We start from the raw sequence: 14,975 nt of genomic DNA on the forward strand, positions 1-14,975 counted from the left end.
GCACACATAAAGGATGAATTTTGCGGGTTACATGAGAAATTAAATTTAAATAGGTGTGCAACCCGATTATATATGAAGTTGTCAATGGTTTTGCCCTACCGGGTTAGCACCCATACCGAATGAATAAACATTTTGTAGAAATAAGTGTAAATTATGTCATCATCCCATGCAAGGCGGAACAACGTTTTTCATCGAGTATGTTTATAATGAGTCTACGGGAGTTGGATGAACATTGAAATAACATAAAAGAATTTTGGACACCTTATGATTTTATTTATTATGTTTATAAGTCTGTAAACAGTTTGAAAAATAAAATAAGATGCATGTGCCACGATCTGTACAAATACGACACATCTATTAATTATCCGGCAATAAATTTGAGTAAGCAGTTGGAACTGCATTATGGGACTAGTAGTGTTGTAGAAAGGTTAGCTCATCCTCAATGGACCAGTTATCCCTGATGAAGGGCCCGAGAGGCTCGAAATGCATTGGATGTCAATAAAACTGCTTTTTGATGGAAGTTGCCTTTGTACGTGTTTATGGAGAAGAGGTTCGGATGGCCCACGTAAACATGAGAATCCCAGGAAATTGCAGTCACTTGCATGTGGATTTTAAAAGATTACAGAGAAAGAGCGTATGAAACATGGAATTGAAAGAGTGAACAATAGTTAAAAGCTAAAAGCAAAGGAACATTTGCAAAAGCAGCATTGGCTGTGCAACTAGTTTTGGTGTTAAAAAATAACCCCATCAAGATGGAGTTTAGAAATGTAGGCGTCCTCATAAAAACGGAGTTTTTAAGAGTCATTGTAGTAAGAAAACTAAATATAATTTAATTTACCTGTCCTTGGAATTCTTCCATTATAAGATGCTGGTTAAGCAAGTGTGATGTGTTTAAAATTAGGGATGGGCGGAGCTTGTGGAATTTGACACACAGTGAGATTCTGCAGTGTTCTGCCAATGGACGGAAATAGGCGTGTCACGCTAATCGCACTGTGATTTAGCGCCAGGAGCACATTCCATGCTGAAAAACAGTGCAAACGGCAACACAGCACGCACCAGAGCGCACAGTCATACGAGTTGATTTTGCTGCCACTTGATTCGATTTTCTACTCGAGCAGCAGCCTTCATTGCAAACGGTTGCAACAGCCTGGGTTAGAAATGTCCTCCTCATGATCGGAATTCGCACTAGGGGACACCAAATCTTGCTTGTGCTTGCCAACTTACTGTCCTGGAGCTGCGTGTGAGAAAACATTCCGCCTCGCGACGATTGGTGTAATTTGGCCAGAACTCCACGTTGCAGGAGTAACACAGAGTCACCAAAATACCACCGGTGGAACCGAATATTTCACCCACCCCATTTAAAAATATCAACAGTGTGTATGATGTCCCTTGGGACAGAGAACGACAGCTCTGATGACGAGCTTTTTCTTGTACCCAGTACCCCCAAAGGAAATATTCACGTGGTTTTTAAGAACTGTGCAAACTAAAGCCATAAAGTTAACATTCTTGGGGCTCCCAGGGTGAGGTCTTTACTCTGGGTCTTAGGACCCAAACATGGGTTCTTTGGCAAAGAATACTTTCATACATCTGCCCTCTGCTTTATTTTCTGTGCAACACTGAGTGCAAGGCTGGACCACCCAGTGGATTTGAGCCCCAGAGCCTGTTTCCACGAAAACCAGTCTAGACACCAAGAAACGCAAAAGCCCGCAATCCAAAGTGGACATGAGAGCTAACCCAAGTCCAAGATTAAGTTTTACGCTGCTATTAGATCTCTTCACAGATCTTAGTATCCGGGTCTCACGGGTGCAAGGATTCTGTTATTAGTAGGGATGGTTATCAGGGCACAGTTTGGGGGATTCAAGTCAGGGGATCCCTTAGGTCATACATTTAGGTTGACTTCTGGAGCTGGAATGGTACCAGAATGCACAAACGCTTGACTTGGGGAACATAACATTTGACATCTATATCTTTACGTTGTCCTGAATTAGTCAACATTTTCATTTGGCTGGGCACCCACTGGAACTACATGCTAGCCATTTGGGACTGGAAAACTGGAATACAGGGTAAGGGTCACACTGCAGCTTCCAATAAGGACAATTCTAGAACCTTTCACCTATTCGGAATTCACACATTCAGCTTAGTTGAGGAGGGCCAATTTTTCCACTCCAATGAGTGACTGATAAACATATCCATACACCCTTAGATGTAGTGCTATATTAATGACTGCATGCAGCGTGTAGAAGTGTATTTTCTACGTTTCACCAAGAATTGCCAACTTCCTGTTTTCCGCTGAAAAAAAGTAACAATCACAAAATAATGCATTTGTACATTTTCATGTAAAATGAAGCTCCAGTTATTCCCCTCCCCCCCCCCCCTTCTCAAGGGATAAATGTAATGGTCATCTTCCAAATCAAATTTCTAAGGGTTCTGCTGGGCAAAGACTTGGACCCTCGCTCCCGATAATAGCTTTAGGATGCCACACTTTAAATTCATTCACAGAATTTACCATACCCCTTTGAGCACAATGAAATGTGGTCTCAGGGAAGACTGTGTCTCTGGCAGGTGTAGATCGCCAAGAGCAGGTTTTTACACTTAGGTCCTGCATGCTCAACTCTATACGTTTTAGTGAGAGGTGAGAGAGACACTATCCAAGATGTTCAGCTGTGATGGGCCTCAGAGAGCCCTGCTGGGCTTGGGCAAGTATATCCCTGCCAATGTTAAGAAATCAACTGCCTCAACTTTATTGATTGCAAGGAAACAGGTGGCCGTGGATTGGGGGGTGGGGGGGGGGGTGGCACCCACTCAAGAGGCCTGGTTGAAGGATCTTATATACTGTACCAAGTCATAACTTATGCTGAAATGTACTCGCATGCCTCCAGATTCTCTGCTTAGTTCAGGGGCTCTCTCGGACCATCATATTTAGAGACCTGTGTGTTTTCGATGACACATACCTATGGATAGCCTGCGTGTAAAGTTATACATTTGTTTCAATGGTGAAATGTTACTTATTTTGAGAGTCGGAATTGCAAACGGTATTTACAGTGTTTCGCAATGCGGTGTACGCTCTGTGTAAAATTTGGCTCCTTGCTTAATGTTCTTCCTCCTAACAATGTATTATGGTATATGTGCATGTTATACTTATGGTTCATAAATGCTAATACATAATAAATAAAACAACTATTCAGCTTCTCTGAATTAGCCTCTCTGGCCGAAACTGCGCAATCGCACCCAGGGCTCATAGGTGATGCATAGCACAACATGGATGAAAGGGAGAAGCAAGCTAGCAGGGAGCAGGCATAGGGTGACCAACCGTCTGTAAATTTCACGGACCGCCCCTTATTTGGGCTTCTTGTCCGTTGTTTGTGATGATTTCTTCCATGGAAGCCTTTTGTCCGTAATTCTGGAGTCTCATCTTTACCTAGTTGGCAATCCTAGAAGGACATTTGGAGACACCAAGCACCTCTCTCTAATTATTTTTTGCAGATTTTCTCCTTGTTTCATTCCAGAGACAAGCAAACAAAGACAGTCAAGGCCTGACTCGAACAGTAAGAAAGCAGCTGATCAGCACAAAGTAGAAGGTAGATATCGAATTTTATACAAGTATTGGCAAAGACAAAAGGTCCAGTTTTAATGTGCCTAATGATTGCAGCTTAAGCATATTGGAGCGAGACCCACGGAGCACAGCCAAGAGCATCATAACGAGGGGGTAATAACTGTAAAGTAGACCATCATGAATTTCGGTGCAAGCACCCCAGTGGAGGTGGAAGGATACACCTAACGAGCCAGTCGCATTAGGTGAGAGGTTTACTGGGGTGAATAAATACTTAGAGGGGGATTAGGATGGCGGGCTAGCGGAAACGGGACCAGCCATGCGGCAGTCCCTCCTCCCAATTCATGATGCGACTGCCACCGCGGTGGTCGCATCAGGTATTCTTAACATTGCGGTGAGTGCTGCTGGCTGCAGCAACCACCACAATGGTGAAATGCCATGTTGTGCATTGCCATGCACAACGTGGCAGACACCGCACTGTGCCTGTCACCTTGTGCAGGGCAATGTAGGGGGGTACCATAGGTACCCCTCAAGTGCAGCCCCACACCCCCCAGGGGCCCACAACAGGTCCCAAGTGAATCCCTGCCAGCCTTTCCATGGCGGCATCACCGCTATGGACAGGCCTTGATTTCCACACATCCTAATATGGATGGCGGTGCCTGCTAGGCACCGCCACCATATTGTACCTCAATTCCGCCCAGCCGGCAATTGGAATGATTGCCGTCCGGCAGAAAGGCGGCAGACACACTTTGCGCCTGCCGCGATACCCCCACCATTATAATTCGGCGGGAGGGTTGCGATAGCGAATGGATTGCTGGGCCGGCCGTGACGATCCGCCTGCCATCCTAATCAACCCCTTAATTGTCAAAGTCTCAAGCAAATGGCCTAAAGAAACTAGTCAAAGAATGCTAATAATTGAAAGGGGTGGAGCCAAAGCCCAATCTAGAATAAAAGTCTGATTTTTTATTAGAGCTAACAAGCGGATAATAAATGGAACTTCTCCTTTAATTGCGGTTCCTATAGTAAGACATCTTAAAGGAGAATGTGATGTTAAGCAATAGAACAAGGGCACTCATCTCCTTGGATTCTGACTATTTTAATTGCTGGTTCAGAGAGATAAGTAGCTTTTTCCTTCTCTGTCTGTTTGGGCCTGCTTTTTTCTCTGTTCTGTTCATTAATATCTCTCAGTTTTATTTTCACATTGTTATTCTTTTGTTTTTTCTGATAGTATTGCATTATCTTTATTTTGTTATTCGATATCCCCTTTTGTAGCCCTTACAACGTGGCTTCATTTATGGGATCTTGTGACTTATATACTGTTAGATTAGTAGTTTATTTAACCTGTAGGCACTTTGTGTAACCAGTATGACAAAATACATGCATCATAAAGTAGTGCAGAGGGATAGTGTGCCTCCAGCGAAACACAATGTGTAACATACAGATCAAAGAACTTTTTTATATGTAGACAGCTCAGTGGGTTACTATTTTTGTCACAGGGACCCTTTTGTTAATTGCAGCTCATTAGAAACAATCCTAATATAGCACAGTGAGCTATGAACCAAAATGAAATAGCAGCATGGAAACTGCAGGCGCGGGTTTACAGCCTTATTGTTTTTCTCTAATCTTTCATTATTCTAAGGTTGATGAATAGGCTTTCTTGGGATAATAATGAGGCAGAGTTGAGTAAATTATGCAGCAAGAAAAGGCAAATCATGTGGCACAATACAGCACGCACATTTTGTAATAGTATTACTTAATTATTTTGACACTTTTAAACTTAAGACTGTCTAGGCATATATTGAACTTCCTTAGTAGCAGTTTAACATCCCAATATAGCAATAAGCAACAGAAAGGTCATCAGTCACTCTTTGCAAAGGGCCTTCCACTACGCATAAACGTGTTGCTGCCTTGTTATTAACTTTTGAATCATTTGAGCTAAAATCTGAAGAATAAGCGGTAGATGAGGGAAAATTTGGCTAATGCTGCAAATCTATAATTATGTAAAAATAGCAGTGGCTGGACAACTGAGTAATTCCAGTGGGCCTGGTCTCAAGTAACATTTCCTATACATTGGCTTGCACACTTATACCATCTTTGTGTCTTATGTGTGTGATTTAACACACTTCAACACCCTACTCTAGCCTGCATACTTCGAATAAGTAGCAGTGTTGAAGAAATTAACTACGCATGAGAGCGGGTCTATGTAGAGATGAGGGGCACTATTGGAGGGTGGTACTGATTGAATCCTTGGAGAAGGAGGTATTTAGGGGGTGGGGCACAACAAATATTCTCACACCAGCCGGTCTGTCAGGGGCATGGCTATCATTCCTACAGCTTGTGTAGTGCCCCGGCCCTGAGGTAAAAGCACTTCAGCAGCTGATTGTGGGACGGCTGGTGGGAAGGCTGCAAGTTTAAATATCAATAACAAAAATATATATGGAAAAAATATAAATGTAAAAATATCGATTACAAAAATATCGAATCCCTATACTTAAACAGGTAAGTACAGTAATATCGACTCCAAACTATTGATGTAAAAAATATAGATGTAAAAAATATTGACTTTAAAAAATAATATAACTTAAAAGAAATTAATTTAAAAATATTTATATTATTAACAAAATTAATTAAATGTAATATATATTTTAACTAATTATAACAAATAAACCTAATTTAATAAATATATACACAAAAAAGGTGTACATATACATATATTTACTTAAAAACATTTTATTAACTATTATCTTTATTTAATTTATAAACTATTTTATTTATATAAAAATAAAATAAACTCATATATAAATATTTCTAAATAAAATATTCTATATTTAATTAACTCATTAAACTATTAAAAAAAATAATAGATAGATTTAATAACAAAATAAAAACATTGGTAGGTAAAACGCTGGATAGCGAATGGGTAAAAATTACTATTCCCACTCCAGTGAGTGCAACAGTAGGTAAAGCGCTGGATAGCGTAGGGGTAAAAATTACTGCTCCCACTCCAATGAGTGCAACAGTAGGGAATGCGATGGATAGCGGAGGGGTAAAATTTACTTTTCCCACTCCAGTGAGTGCACCAGTAGGGAAAGCGCTGGATAGCGGAGGGGTAAAACTTACTATTCCCACTCCAATGAGTGCAACAGTAGGGAAAGCGCTGGATAGCGGAGAGGTAAACATTACTACTTCCACTCCAATGAGTGCAACAGTAGGGAAAGCGCTGGATAGCGGAGGGGTAAACTTTACTATTCCCCCTCCAGTGAGTGCAACAGTATGGAAAGCGCTGGATAGCGTGGGGGTAAAAATTACTATTCCCACTTCAGTGAGTACAACAGTAGGGAAAGCACTGGATAGTGTACGGGTAAAAAATACTATTCCCACTCCAATGAGTGCAACAGTAGGGAAAGTGCTGGATCCCAAAACAGTAAAAAACAAAACCATCAACATTTTTATTACATTTATTTTCCAATATTAACATAATTAATATATAAATGTAAATATATTATTATTCAATAAATCAAAAAGAGACTAGCTAGGAATGGGGTTAGCATGACATTAATATTGTAACCGTCATGGTGACTCAGTATTGTTTTGTCAATTGGTGGTGGCACCTGCTGGGTGTCTTTAGAAAGCCCTCACCCACCAACCTAGTTGGTGGCATGCTTCATCATCGGGCCCACCCAGTGACACCTAGCGTGTCCCGGGTGTGCTACGACGCCTGATTACAGCGGAGCAGGTATGTCACTGTGTGTGCGGTGAAGGGTGATAAGTTTGTGAGTTTAAAACGGCTTGGCGGAGGTCCCAGAGGGTGAGGACACTTTAATAAATGGTCCTGCGTCAGCGGTTAAAAATAAGGCTGTGGGACGTTAGAGGCGGGTTACGACCTCCTACGTCCTTGGAGTGTCAACATGTTTCAGCCAGTGCCTTATCAATAATCTGGCTTTCTTCAGGACAATAAAAAAGTATGTGTAGTTAAAATTAGGGGTTGTGTAGTGTAGTCTATGTGTCTACACGCCCTAAAGTGTATCTAACTGTGAGAGGGGGGATTCCCTTCTCAAGATCACCTGTACATATAACATAAAGTGACAGAGACAAAACATACATGGGAGAAAAGAGTCACTAGGAAGTATTTATCATCTGTTATGACAGCCGGCTAAATAGCGATGGGGTGCAGGCTATAAGCGGCTCAAGTGTAATGGTACTGGTGGTACCATTATGGTGAAAGGTCGCACTAGAACTTCGAGAGTGAAGTGGTTAAAAAAGCGGTATAATATACAGCAATGGTGAAAATAGTGAAAAGTTTGAGGCGCAAGGACCATGTCTTACGCTAGTTTTGGGTTGCTTTAGCTTCAAGGTTATTGAAGTGGCATGGGGTTGACCCTATGTGGGAGACAAAGGTAGGACCACTGGGGTTAGGAGACCTGTGGGAGAAAGCTGGAGAGGTAGCGCTTACCCATTGTAGAGATGGTAGGTCAGCATACTCACAGGATTTCTGGCCAGCACCGGCGTGGGACCTGTTGTGCCTCCTTCGCAGAACCGGTAGAGAATGACTGATGTTGCCGGTTTTTATACTGGTGCTGATTGCATAAGTAAGGGCACCTGGAGAAAGAAGCAATGGTGGAAAGACTCGCAATCGCGAGTCATTATCGCGCTCAGGTGTGTGCCGGTTGTTTCGCGCTGGTGCGCGATATAGTGGGCACTCTTAGCGCATGCGCGGTGCGTTGGGAGAGTGAAACGCATGCGCGGCCGATCAGTGTAGCCGCGCATGCGTCTAGCGGGTGCAATGGTACTAGCGCATAGGGCCAGAGGCTGGCACATGCGTCCTGCCGTGTGTGGTGCCGCTGTGTGGGGCCTGTGTTCTGGCATTAGTCTTATATGCTGGGCAGTGTTACAAATGTTAAAACATATTAAGGCTGATGTGATTTGGGGCGCAGGGGCACACAAATACCAACTAGTACATGATCTTGGGTGGTGAAATAGTGGGGCGCCAATCTACCCATTATTCAGTTGCAATGGAGTATGTAGTATTACAAATGTTAAAACATCTCAAGGCTGATGGGGTTTGGGGTGCAGGGGCACACAAATCGCCACTAGTCCATGATCTTGGGTGGTGAAACAGGGGGGTGCCCATCTATCCATTATTCAGTTGCAATGGAGTCTCTAGGGGTATAAGACTCGGATGGTCCTCATAAGACCAGGCCACTTTCAGTTCATAAGTGGGTCAAGGAGTTCCAAGGGATGGCATTGTTCAGACCATCTGTGGCTGTGGACAGACGGTATATCCATCTTTGTTCCTTGTTCAGCAATTTTTTGTCATTATTGATGGGGATTTCAGGGATTTGCTCAATGACTGTCCAGGTAAAGTCATTGGGTGTGTGACAGTGGGTGATAAAATGGTTAGTCAATTTGCTTATGTTTTTCTTGCATCGCATCGTACTGCGATGTTCCGTTATCCTGGTCCTGACTTTGCGTGTGGTCATGCCCACATATCTGAGACCACATGTGCATGTCAGTAAGTAAATCACGTTCCGTGAATTACAATTGGTATGGCTCCTTTGGGACCAGATTTTATTGGGTTCTAGGTTAAGAGTTTTAGTGTGGGATGTAAGGTGGCAAACACTGCAGTCGTTGCAGGGGTAGTGTCCTGTTACTTTGGGCATTCCCCATGCGTTGAGTATGGTGTTCTCAGGTTTTGGTGGTGGTTTTGGTCTGGTGCTGACAAGTTGGTCTCGCAGGTTGTGGCACCTCTTGTAAGCAAACCTGGGTGGTTCCCATTTCCTTTGTCCTGAATTAATGATTCTCCAATGTTTTTTGATGATTTTTGCAACCTCATTGGAGGCAGTATTGTAAGTGGTGACACACGTTGTGGGTTGTGCCTCACTTTCTTTGGTGATGTCTTCAAGTAGAGCTTCACGATTTTGGTTTCTGGCCCTCTTCTGGGTTTTCTTGATGATGGCCTTTGGGTAGCCGCTGTTTTCTAGTCTGGTGGCTAGATCCGCTGATTGTGATTTGTAGTCATTCACGTTCGAACAGTTTCTTCTGATACGAAGGAACTGGCCAAAGGGTAAGTTTTCTTTAAGAGGGCGGGGGTGGAAGTTAGTGTAGTGCAGCAATGAGTTTCTCGCTGTAGGTTTGTAATAGGTGGTGGTTGCTAGGGTTCCACCTTTGGCTGTTATTTCCAGGTCTAGGAAAGGGAGTTGGTGGTTGCTGGCTGTGCAGGTGAACTTAAGATATGGGTCTCTGCTGTTAAGCCAGTTTAGGAAGTTATCCAGTTCAGGCCGTGAGCCTTCCCAAATGACTAGTATATCGTCGATATACCTATGCCATTTCAGTATATGGTGTCTGAACGGGTTGGTTTCCACAGCGATGTTGGTGCTTTCGAAGTGGTGTACATATAGTCCAGCCACACTAGGCGCGAAAACACTGCCCATGGAAGTTCCATTCGTTTGCAGGTAGAAGGTGCCCTCGTGCTCGAAATAATTTTCTTTGAGGGCGAGGGCTGCGCATGCCATAACGAAGCTCCTCGGTGTGTAGTATGGCCAGGGGGATTGCGCGCGCGCAATATATTATTATTAACAAAGATAATGTAAAAAATTAGTTACACATTATTTAACACTATAAAATCCACAACAAATACCTACAAATAATTACACAATTAAATTTAACAATTACTAATTAATTAATGAAAATACATTTTTTATTATTTATTAATTCATCAATAAAAAATTAATTACTTACCACCTTTCACACCATTTACACATATAAACACCAAGACACACACCTAAAATTAATTACACAATAATTCATTAATGATAATTAATTTGAAAGTATTTAATACTTAATCAATAAAATAAATTAATTACTTACTACACTTCACACAATGTACACATATAAACACCACAACACACATCTAAAATTAATTAAACAATTAACCTAATTATTTAATAATTGACTAATTGAAATTAATTAACAACTAATTATTAAACTATTATTAATTAATCAATTAACACATAAATTATTCAATACATTTTATAAAATTAAATTACTTCCCATCCTATTCCCCTATAAACCCACAACCCGCTACGGAACTTAAAACGCAGAATTAAACTTAAAATAAATTAATAACTAGTAAAACTCCTAAAACATATAATAAAATGACAAACAATTCTCATTAAAAACACTAAAATACATAAAATTATGAACACATCGATATTTTTGTAAACTATATTTTTGCAAATTATATTTATTATAAAGATTTATGTAATAGATATTACTTACCTGTCAGTCGATATTCTTGTCAACTATATTTTTGCTCTCGATATTTCTTCCTCACAATATTTTTGCTGCAATATCTCTGGCCCACGATATTTTTGCAGCAATATTTAGACTCTGCACCGGTGGGAAGGCATAGTCTATGAACAGAGGGATTTAATTTTATTGTAATCAGTGTTTCTATAAAAAAAATTATTTCAACATTTCCAGTAAATGGGAGACAAAGAGCACAAGTAGAAATAACGACATAACCTGATCGATGTGCTCTAATCCCAGAATCTTCTAGTGTCGTACTGTGACATGCCAGACATCTGCTCCAGGCAGGAATCTTGGATTGATTCTTCCCCATTCTTTGAAAATTTGCATTTTCTCAACTAACAGTGATTTTCTGTCTGCCTGTGTGTATCTATATGCCATTTCTGTAGCGGACCCTGGCCAAAAGGCAGCAGAGCACCTTACAAGGTTCAAGACAAAATGTAAGTCTGGATGCCTGTGCCAAATCTTTGTGGGATATATTTGCCAACAGGTCCCACACACAGTGCAGTTAGTTAAGTTGTTGTGCTGCGTTGTGTGAAAGGGAAAGAGTAGAGAGGCACAATATTTTTAAAGGTTTGGTGCACTGGATATGGGATTGAATGGTCTGACATGCAAGTTACAAAGTGAACCCTCACATAATCTCTTTGTTCACTCCCTATTCAACCCCTTCACTGCTTGGTTCCTTATTCTCCATCTGTTCCCTCCTCTCCCCTACCTAGCCTTTGGTCTCTGCCTCTCTCCACCCACATTCTTTCTTGCAGTTCCCCTACCTCACCTTTTATATGTCCCCTCCACCTCGTTTTCTCTTTTCAACCTTCCCTCTGTCACCCTCAGCATCTTTCTGTATCTGTTTCTTGCTCTTTTCTCTGATCCATATTCTTCTGTTGTCACCTTTTCTCTTTTCACAATCTGTTCTTTCTCTCAGCTGGCAGGACCTTGCTTGCTTTAATCTATTCTCACTGTTCACACCTTCCATCTCTCCCTCTCAGCATATAGCCTTCTCCCCTTTCTCACCATAATTTCTCTCTCTTTTTCACAATCTCTAGTAGTGCTACTGCCTGTGAACTCTTAGGGGCGATTCCGATCTCGGTCCGAAGGGCACCGAATCATGTTCTGCATTAGCGGATCCGATTCGGAGTCTGGATTTCCGTCCGAGTCGTACACGGGTCCGGACGTCGAAGTACGATGCGAACAAGCGCAAAATATCCATCTGAATCGTTTCCGAGTCCGAATCGCTCCGTACGACTCAGTCACAAGCAAACCGTGGTGCTCAAAGGAGACGTTTCACGACCGAACTAGTACGATGCTTGAGTCGGACAGCCAGATCGAGTCAGAGTGTCTGGCTCGCAATAGCTCCTGGAGTTGGACTTTGGGGGTCCGCGTCGGACCCCCTGTTACCCGCAGCCTTACGACTCAGACACTGGGGGAGACCCATGGGTCTCCCCAACACAGGCATGTATGGTGCGGATGGCACCAATGCGTACCCACTGTAGGGGGTGCACTTGTCCACGACGTACCCATTTAGTCAATGGGAGCCCATGTACGCATCGTACGACCGGCTCCCATTGACTTCTATGGGAGTCCGACTAAACCGAGTCTGACAGCATACGGCCGCATCCTACTCGCTCGGTCGGACTGCAGGAGTCCGGATCGGTCGGAAAAAACCCCGGATCTGGCTCAGTCGGACTGCTTTCTGACCCAGATCGGAATCGGCACCTAAGTCTATGTTCAGCAACAGAGTCATGCGTCCGGCACTATCATTCATGTTACAGGGTTAGAATTGTGAAATCTGCCTCTTATGTCGACTATCAAATCCTGCTTGGAATCTATAGGTTTACTAATTTTTTCATCTTTAAGTCTGTCGAATGTGAATATTTGCTCAACTCACCAATGTGTAATACAAACTAAAGAACATAAACCAGCTTTAAAGAATATGTGATCTGTGCTAGAGGCGTGTAAATTGTTATGTTTTTTGTAGACTATGATTGCTGACTAGTATGGTTGGAACACTTTTGAGCTTGGTGATGCTCAACTATATGGAACATTTGAACTATGTGGGATGTGTGCTCAGTTTTCTGTCTAATGTATTCTATGGATGTTTTTGCTGCTTCCCAGTGTAATTTGTTGTTTTGCGCATATCAATGTCCAACTGCTGCTTGCATCTGAACAACTATATTGATGCATTTTTGGTAATATCTATACTTCTATTGTAAGTGTATTAGGACAGCAGCTAGGTGGCTTGGAGTACAATAAGAGGGTTAGTACAAATAGATACTGAAGAGAGGTCTTTAAGTACATTTGTATTTGGGAGAGTCTCATGAAGCAGCATGTGAATTAACACTTTGTAGGATACGTAGACTCCGGTTGGAGTGACGAATAAAATACGATCTGGGTACTGCAATACACAGTGAATTGCTTGAGGTGGGAAATAATGGAATGGTATAATACTCATGGGAGTGTCATTACTTTTCAAATAGTTACTGTTGTGTAAGTAGTTAACTTTCTCTCCCATCTGAGGAATTCCAACCTTCATTAGTGTATGAATATGCATCAAGTGTCTTTGATGAAAGTCCTCTGAATGTCAGTATGATCTGAAGGCATAGCCTAGTTTACAGATGTCTTAACCATCTTTCATATCAAAATAACTAGCAGTGTCTGTGCTGATTTCCTCAGGTTTAAACCACTCTACTTTCCCATTCAAACATGATTGTACAGTAGGAGGAACTTCATACAATTTGGTAATAAGGTGTCAGAATGTTTAAATTGGACATATGAGTCACATCAGAAATTCACCACTCACTTTCTAGCTGGTGGTGGGTGATGCCTAAAGGACGTATATAATTTCTAGTCATTAGCACACTTCTGTGCATCAATGAGAATCTGTTTTGCGATTTGAGGGGTAAAAGGTCCCGATCCCCTACTGGCCGAATATTGAGCAGAAATTTCTTATGCGGCTTCTTGCCCTTGATAGGGGGAAACCCCATACCCCCTAATTTTGGATAAAGCTCGACAGGGTTGAAGGAGCAAGATTAAATTGTCGTATTTTTTAGGAGAAAATTCCAGTCAGACTCAAGTACATTTTGTGACGTATTTATGAAAAGTGATGTCACTCTATCTTTGAGAGTGAAGTAAAGGAGCAGATCTTCCTGACTCCTTCTCTCACCAAACATGCCTGCTCAAGACCATGAGCTTTATCAAAATATCAGTCTGGGCATCCCAATGCAGTAACCATATAAATGAATTATGATCATATGAAATACCACATAAAGACCTGCACGATTGCTCAAAGCTGCATGCATTTACCAAAAATTGTGAAGTTCACGATTGTCGCAACCTAATATAAACTTATTTTGACTTGTACTTCTGTTAGTTGTCTATTTACATACTTATATACTATTGCACGACCTCCTCACATGTGTCTGTAAAACATACCCTTTGTCCCGAATTTTTTTCCTGCATTTTGACCTTCTGTCCTGATTTTTTTTCCTCAATTTTAACCCTTTGTCCAAAATTTTTACACTCACCATCCTGAATTTGCACGCATGCCAGTTGGTCACACTAAGGAGGTATGTCTCCCTAAGTCCACTCTACATGTCCAGGATTTTGATATAGGGCCCAGTGATAATGTACGTGAAGGTGGACACATCCACAGAGATGTAATAACAGCGTGGAGGAGACCACCAACCTGTGCAGGCTTTCACACAATTCTGTATAGGAAACCAGGATCCTTCACAGACTCCCACATGTACACCTCACATCTTTAGCATGCCACTCACAGCACACAACACACAATACATCCTTTGAGGAAGCAGCGACTTTAGCTGCATGAACCTGCCTACATTTTATGGGAGAGCAGACGGGAGAGTTTCTCAGCTCCAAGGAAATAATAATATCTGCCTGTGCCCCTGAACCAAGATCAAGGGACCAAATGTCATTTGCCCTTGTTGTCACGTCACTGATGACCGAGGGTGTGGATTCACTCTGTGCACACCCCCTGGTCTAGTATAGCTGTGTGCTTCACTTGGGAATATCACAATATCATGAGCCACCTCCAGCATACTGACAAACGGTTGAGTCTGGTGTTCGAAAAACACTGGGCGGGCCAGGTAAAGTCAGG

This window comes from Lissotriton vulgaris, chromosome 1_1, assembly GCF_964263255.1.
Source record: "Lissotriton vulgaris chromosome 1_1, aLisVul1.2, whole genome shotgun sequence".
In the NCBI taxonomy this organism is placed as follows: Eukaryota; Metazoa; Chordata; class Amphibia; order Caudata; family Salamandridae; genus Lissotriton; species Lissotriton vulgaris.